We start from the raw sequence: 8,721 nt of genomic DNA on the forward strand, positions 1-8,721 counted from the left end.
GTCCTCAACGTTCAATCCTCAATCCTCAATCCTCAATCCTCAATCGTCAATCTTCAATCCTCAATACTCAATCTTCAATCCTCAATCCTCAATCCTCATTTCTCAATGCTCTATCCTCAGTCCTCAGACCTCAAACCTCAATCCTGAACCGTCAGCCCCAATCCTCAATCGTCAATACTCAATCTTCAATCCTCAATCCTCAATCCTCAATACTCAATCTTCAATCCTCAATCCTTAGTCCTCAAACCTCAATTCTGAATCCAAAATCCTGAATCCTCAATCTTCAGACCTCAGTCCTCAACAATCTGTTGTCAATACTCAATCCTCAATAGAATATCCTCTATTCAAAGTTTTCAATACTCAATACTCAATCTGCAATCTTCAAACCTCTATCCACAAACATCAATTCTCATCACTCAACACTCAACACTCAGTCCTCAATGTTCAATCCTCAATCCTCAATTCCCAATCTTCAATCCTCAATACTGAATCTTCAATCCTCAATCCTCAATCCACAATAGAATATCCTCAATTCACAGCTTTCAATACTCAATAATCAAACTGCAATCTTCAAACCTCTATCCACAAACATCAATAGTCATCACTCAACCCTCAACACTCAGTCCTCAACGTTCAATCCTCAATCCTCAATCCTCAATCCTCAATCGTCAATCTTCAATCCTCAATACTCAATCTTCAATCCTCAATCCTCAATACTCAATCCTCAATCCTCATTCTTCAATCCTCAGTACCCAAACCTGAATCTTCAATCCTCAATCCTCAATCCTCAATCCTCAACCCTCAACCCTCATTCTTCAATCCTCAATACCCAATCCTCAATCTTCAATCCTCAATCCTCAATCCACAATAGAATATCCTCAATTCACAGCTTTCAATACTCAATACTCAAACTGCAATCTTCAAACCTCTATCCACAAACATCAATACTCATCACTCAACCCTCAACACTCAGTCCTCAACGTTCAATCCTCAATCCTCAATCCTCAACCCTCAATCCTCAATCCTCAATCGTCACTCCTCAATCCCCAATCCTCAATCTTCAATCCTCAATCCTCAATCCTGAATCCTCAATCCTCAATCCTCAATCCTCAATCCTCAATCATCAGTCCTCAATCTTCAATACTCAATACTCAATCCTCAATCCCCAATCCTCAATCCTCAATCATCAATCCTCAACCTTCAATACTCATTCCTCAATCCTCAATCTTCAATCCTCAATACTCAACCATCAATCCTCAGTTCTCAACACTCAATAGAATATCCTGAATTCTCAGGATTCAATACTCAAACCTCAATACTCAACCCTCAGCCCTCATCCTCCGTCCTCAATCCTCAACCCTCAATCCTCAATCCTCAATCCTCATTCCTCAAACCTCAACCCACATCCCTCAGTCCTCATCCTCAATTCTCAATTCTCAATCCTCAATCCTCAATCCTCAATCTTCAATCCTTAATAATCAATTTTCAATCCTCAATCCTCAATACTCAGTCATCAATCCTCAATCTTCAATACTCAATCCTCAATCCTCAATCCTATATCCTCAATCCTCAACCCTCAGTCCTCATTATCAGTTCTCAATTCTCAATCCTCAATCCTCAGTCCTCAATCCTCAGTCCTCAATGATCAATCCTCAATCCTCAATCTTCAATCCTCAATACTCAATCTTCAATCCTCAATCCTCAATCCTCAATTCTCAATCCTCAATCCTCAGTCCTCAGTCCTCAAACCTCAATCCTCAACCCTCAGCCCTCATCCTCAATACTGAATCCTCAATTCTCAATCCTCAATCTTCAATCCTCAATACTCAATCTTCAATCCCCAATCCTCAGTCCTCAAACCTCAATTCTGAATCCTCAATCCTGAATCCTCAATCTTCGGCCCTGAGTCCTCAACAATCTGTTGTCAATCCTCAATCCTCAATAGAATATCCTCAATTCAATGTCTTCAATACTCAATACTCAATCTGCAATCTTCAAACCTCTATACACAAACATCAATTCTCATCACTCAACACTCAACACTCAGTCCTCAATGTTCAATCCTCAATCCTCAATTCCCAATCTTCAATCCTCAATACTGAATCTTCAATCCTCAATCCTCAATCCACAATCCTCAGTCCTCAGTCCTCAAACCTCAATCCTCAATCCTCTATCCCCAATCCTCAATCCTCAGTCCTCAATCATCAATCCTCAATCTTCAATACTCAATCCTCAATCCTCAATCCTCAATCCTCATTCCTCAATCGTCAATCCTTAATCTTCAATACTCAATCCTCAATCCTCAATCGTCAGTCTTCTATCCTCAATACTCAATCTTCAATCCTCAACACTCAATCCTGAATCCTCAATCCTCAATCCTCACTCTTCAATCCTCAATACCCAATCCTCAATCATCAATCTTCAATCCTCAATCCTCAGTCCTCAATCCTCAATCCTCAATTCCCAATCTTCAATCCTCAATACTGTATCTTCAATCCTCAATCCTCAATCCACAATCCTTAGTCCTCAGTCCTCAAACCTCAATCCTCAATCCTCTATCCCCAATCCTCAATCCTCAGTCCTCAATCATCAATCCTCAATCTTCAATACTCAATCCTCAATCCTCAATCCTCAATCCTCATTCCTCAATCATCAATCCTTAATCTTCAATACTCAATCCTCAATCCTCAATCGTCAGCCTTCTATCCTCAATACTCAATCTTCAATCCTCAACACTCAATCCTCAATCCTCAATCCTCAATCCTCATTCTTCAATCCTCAATACCCAATCCTCAATCATCAATCTTCAATCCTCAATCCTCAGTCGTCAATCGTCAATCCTCAATCGTCAGTCTTCAATCCTCAATACTCAATCTTCAATCCTCAACCCTCAAACCTCAATCCTCAATCCTCATTCTTCAAGCCTCAATACCCAATACTCAATCTTCAATACTCAATATTCAATCCTCAATCCCCAATCCTCAATCCTCAATCATCAATCCTCAACCTTCAATACTCATTCCTCAATCCTCAATCTTCAATCCTCAATACTCAACCATCAATCCTCAGTTCTCAACACTCAATAGAATATCCTGAATTCTCAGGATTCAATACTCAAACCTCAATACTCAACCCTCAGCCCTCATCCTCCGTCCTCAATCCTCAACCCTCAATCCTCATTCTTGAGTCCCCGATACTCAATTTTCAATCCTCAATCCTCAATCCTCAATCCTCAATCCTCAATCCTCAGTCATCAATACTCAATCTTCAATACTCAATCCTCAATCCTCAATCGTCAATCCTCAATACTCAATCCTCAATCCTCAATCCTCATTCCTCAAACCTCAACCCACATCCCTCAGTCCTCATCCTCAATTCTCAATTCTCAATCCTCAATCCTTAATCCTCAATCTTCAATCCTTAATAATCAATTTTCAATCCTCAATCCTCAATACTCAGTCATCAATCCTCAATCTTCAATACTCAATCCTCAATCCTCAATCCTCTATCCTCGATCCTCAACCCTCAGTCCTCATTATCAGTTCTCAATTCTCAATCCTCAATCCTCAGTCCTCAATCCTCAGTCCTCAATGATCAATCCTCAATCTTCAATCCTCAATACTCAATCTTCAATCCTCAATCCTCAATCCTCAATCGTCAATCTTCAGTCCTCAATACTCAATCCTCAACCCTCAATCTTCAATCGTCAATACTCATTCTTCAATCCTCAATCCTCAACCCTCAACCCTCAATTTTCATTCCTCAATCCTCAATCCTCAATCCTCAATCCTCATTCTTCAATCCTCAATACCCAAACCTCAATCTTCAATCCTCAATCCTCAATCCTCAAATCTCAATCCTCAATCCTCAGTCCTCAGTCCTCAAACCTCAATCCTCAACCCTCAGCCCTCATCCTCAATACTGAATCCTCAATTCTCAATCCTCAATCTTCAATCCTCAATACTCAATCTTCAATCCTGAATCCTCAGTCCTCAAACCTCAATTCTGAATCCTCAATCCTGAATCCTCAATCTTCGGCCCTGAGTCCTCAACAATCTGTTGTCAATCCTCAATCCTCAATAGAATATCCTCAATTCAATGTTTTCAATACTCAATACTCAATCTGCAATCTTCAAACCTCTATCCACAAACATCAATTCTCATCACTCAACACTCAACACTCAGTCCTCAATGTTCAATCCTCAATCCTCAATTCCCAATCTTCAATCCTCAATACTGAATCTTCAATCCTCAATCCTCAATCCACAATCCTCAGTCCTCAGTCCTCAAACCTCAATCCTCAATCCTCTATCCCCAATCCTCAATCCTCAGTCCTCAATCATCAATCCTCAATCTTCAATACTCAATCCTCAATCCTCAATCCTCAATCCTCATTCCTCAATCGTCAATCCTTAATCTTCAATACTCAATCCTCAATCCTCAATCGTCAGTCTTCTATCCTCAATACTCAATCTTCAATCCTCAACACTCAATCCTGAATCCTCAATCCTCAATCCTCACTCTTCAATCCTCAATACCCAATCCTCAATCATCAATCTTCAATCCTCAATCCTCAGTCCTCAATCCTCAATCCTCAATTGTCAGTCTTCAATCCTCAATACTCAATCTTCAATCCTCAGTCCTCAAACCTCAATCCTCAATCCTCATTCTTCAATCCTCAATACCCAATACTCAATCTTCAATCATCAATCCTCAATCCTCATTTTTCAATGCTCTATTCTCAGTCCTCAGTCCTCAAACCTCCTTCCTCAACCGTCAGCCCCCATCCTCAATCCTCAATACTCAATCTTTAATCCTCAATCCTCAATCCTCAATACTCAATATTGAATCATCAATCCTTAGTCCTCAAACCTCAATTCTGAATCATCAATCCTGAATCCACAATCTTCAGACCTCAGTCCTCAACAATCTGTTGTCAATCCTCAATCCTCAATAGAATATCCTCAATTCAAAGTTTTCAATAGTCAATACTCAATCTGCAATCTTCAAACCTCTATCCACAAACATCAATTCTCATCACTCAACACTCAATCCTCAGTCCTCAATCATCAATCCTCAATCTTCAATACTCAATCCTCAATCCTCAATCCTCAATCCTCATTCCTCAATCATCAGTCCTCAATCTTCAACACTCAATCCTCAATTGTCAATCGTCAGTCTTCTATCCTCAGTACTCAATCTTCAATCCTCAACACTCAATCCTCTACCCTCAATCCTCAATCCTCATTCTTCAATCCTCAATACCCAATCCTCAATCCTCATTCTTCAATCCTCAATACCCAATCCTCAATCTTCAATCCTCAATCCTCAATCCTCAATTCTCAATCCTCAATCCTCAGTCCTCAGTCCTCAAACCTGAATCCTCAACCCTCAGCCCTCATCCTCAATACTGAATCCTCAATTCTCAATCCTCAACCTTCAATCCTCAATACTCAATCTTCAATCCTCAATCCTCAGTCCTCAAACCTCAATTCTGAATCCTCAATCCTGAATCCTCAATCTTCGGCCCTCAGTCCTCAACAATCTGTTGTCAATCCTCAATCCTCAATAGAATATCCTCAATTCAATGTTTTCAATCCTCAATACTCAATCTTCAATCCTCAATCCTCAGTCCTCAGACCTCAATTCTGAATCCTCAATCCTGAATCCTCAATCTTCGGCCCTCAGTCCTCAACAATCTGTTGTCAATCCTCAATCCTCAATAGAATATCCTCAATTCAATGTTTTCAATACTCAATACTCAATCTGCAATCTTCAAACCTCTATCCACAAACATCAATTCTCATCACTCAACACTCAACACTCAGTCCTCAATGTTCAATCCTCAATCCTCAATTCCCAATCTTCAATCCTCAATACTGAATCTTCAATCCTCAATCCTCAATCCACAATCCTCAGTCCTCAGTCCTCAAACCTCAATCCTCAATCCTCTATCCCCAATCCTCAATCCTCAGTCCTCAATCATCAATCCTCAATCTTCAATACTCAATCCTCAATCCTCAATCCTCAATCCTCATTCCTCAATCGTCAATCCTTAATCTTCAATACTCAATCCTCAATCCTCAATCGTCAGTCTTCTATCCTCAATACTCAATCTTCAATCCTCAACACTCAATCCTGAATCCTCAATCCTCAATCCTCACTCTTCAATCCTCAATACCCAATCCTCAATCATCAATCTTCAATCCTCAATCCTCAGTCCTCAATCCTCAATCCTCAATTGTCAGTCTTCAATCCTCAATACTCAATCTTCAATCCTCAATCCTCAAACCTCAATCCTCAATCCTCATTCTTCAATCCTCAATACCCAATACTCAATCTTCAATCATCAATCCTCAGTCCTCATTTTTCAATGCTCTATCCTCAGTCCTCAGTCCTCAAACCTCCTTCCTCAACCGTCAGCCCCCATCCTCAATCCTCAATACTCAATCTTTAATCCTCAATCCTCAATCCTCAATACTCAATCTTCAATCCGCAATCCTTAGTCCTCAAACCTCAATTCTGAATCATCAATCCTGAATCCTCAATCTTCAGGCCTCAGTCCTCAACAATCTGTTGTCAATCCTCAATCCTCAATAGAATATCCTCAATTCAAAGTTTTCAATAGTCAATACTCAATCTGCAATCCTCAATTCACAGCTTTCAATACTCAATACTCAAACTGCAATCTTCAAACCTCTATCCACAAACATCAATACTCATCACTCAACCCTCAACACTCAGTCCTCAACGTTCAATCCTCAATCATCAATCCTCAATCCTCAATCGTCAATCTTCAATCCTCAATACTCAATCTTCAATCCTCAATCCTCAATCCTCAATCCTCAATCCTCATTCTTCAATCCTCAGTACCCAAACCTGTATCTTCAATCCTCAATCCTCAATCCTCAATCCTCAATCTTCAATCCTCAACCCTCATTCTTCAATCCTCAATCCTTAACCTTCAATCCTCAATACTCAATCTTCAATCCTCAATCATCAATTCTCAACCCTCAATCCTCAATCCTCAATCGTCAGTCCTCAATTCTCAATACTCAATCGTCAGTCTTCAATCCTCAATACTCAATCTTCTATCCTCAATCCTCAATCCTCAATCCTCAATCCTCATTCTTGAATCCTCAATACCCAATACTCAATCTTCAATCCTCAATCCTCAGTCCTCAATTCTCAATCCTCTACCTTCAGTCCTCAATACTAAATCTTCAATCCTCAATCCTCGATCCTCAATCCTCAATCCTCAATCCTCAATCGTCCGTCTTCTATCCTCAATACTCAATCTTCAATCCTCAACACTCAATCCTCAATCCTCAATCCTCAATCCTCAATCCTCATTCTACAATCCTCAATACTCAATCTTGAATCATCAATCGTCAACACTCAATCCTCAATCCTCAATCCTCAATCGTCACTCCTCAATCCCCAATCCTCAATCTTCAATCCTCAATCCTCAATCCTCAATCCTCAATCCTCAATCCTCAATCCTCAATCCTCAATCATCAATCCTCAATCTTCAATACCCAATACTCAATCCTCAATCCCCAATCCTCAATCCTCAATCATCAATCCTCAACGTTCAATACTCATTCCTCAATCCTCAATCTTCAATCCTCAATACTCAACCATCAATCTTCAATTCTCAACACTCAATAGAATATCCTGAATTCTCAGGATTCAATACTCAAACCTCAATACTCAACCCTCAGCCCTCATCCTCCGTCCTCAATCCTCAACCCTCAATCCTCATTCTTGAGTCCTCGATACTCAATTTTCAATCCTCAATCCTCAATCCTCAATCCTCAATCCTCAATCCTCAGTCATCAATACTCAATCTTCATTACTCAATCCTCAATCCTCAATCGTCAATCCTCAATACTCAATCCTCAATCCTCAATCCTCATTCCTCAAACCTCAACCCACATCCCTCAGTCCTCATCCTCAATTCTCAATTCTCAATCCTCAATCCTCAATCCTCAATCTTCAATCCTTAATAATCAATTTTCAATCCTCAATCCTCAATACTCAGTCATCAATCCTCAATCTTCAATACTCAATCCTCAATCCTCAATCCTCTATCCTCAATCCTCAACCCTCAGTCCTCATTATCAGTTCTCAATTCTCAATCCTCAATCCTCAGTCCTCAATCCTCAGTCCTCAATGATCAATCCTCAATCCTCAATCTTCAATCCTCAATACTCAATCTTCAATCCTCAATCCTCAATCGTCAATCTTCAGTCCTCAATACTCAATCCTCAATCCTCAATATTCAATCGTCAATACTCATTCTTCAATCCTCAATCCTCAACCCTCAACCCTCAATTTTCATTCCTCAATCCTCAATCCTCAATCCTCAATCCTCAATCCTCATTCTCCAATCCTCAATACCCAATCCTCAATCTTCAATCCTCAATCCTCAATCCTCAATTCTCAATCCTCAATCCTCAGTCCTCAGTCCTCAAACCTCAATCCTCAACCCTCAGCCCTCATCCTCAATACTGAATCCTCAATTCTCAATCCTCAATCTTCAATCCTCAATACTCAATCTTCAATCCTCAATCCTCAGTCCTCAAACCTCAATTCTGAATCCTCAATCCTGAATCCTCAATCTTCGGCCCTCAGTCCTCAACAATCTGTTGTCAATCCTCAATCCTCAATAGAATATCCTCAATTCAATGTTTTCAATCCTCAATACTCAATCTTCAA

This window comes from Calliopsis andreniformis, unplaced genomic scaffold (genome assembly GCF_051401765.1).
Source record: "Calliopsis andreniformis isolate RMS-2024a unplaced genomic scaffold, iyCalAndr_principal scaffold0035, whole genome shotgun sequence".
NCBI classification, from domain to species: domain Eukaryota; kingdom Metazoa; phylum Arthropoda; class Insecta; order Hymenoptera; family Andrenidae; genus Calliopsis; species Calliopsis andreniformis.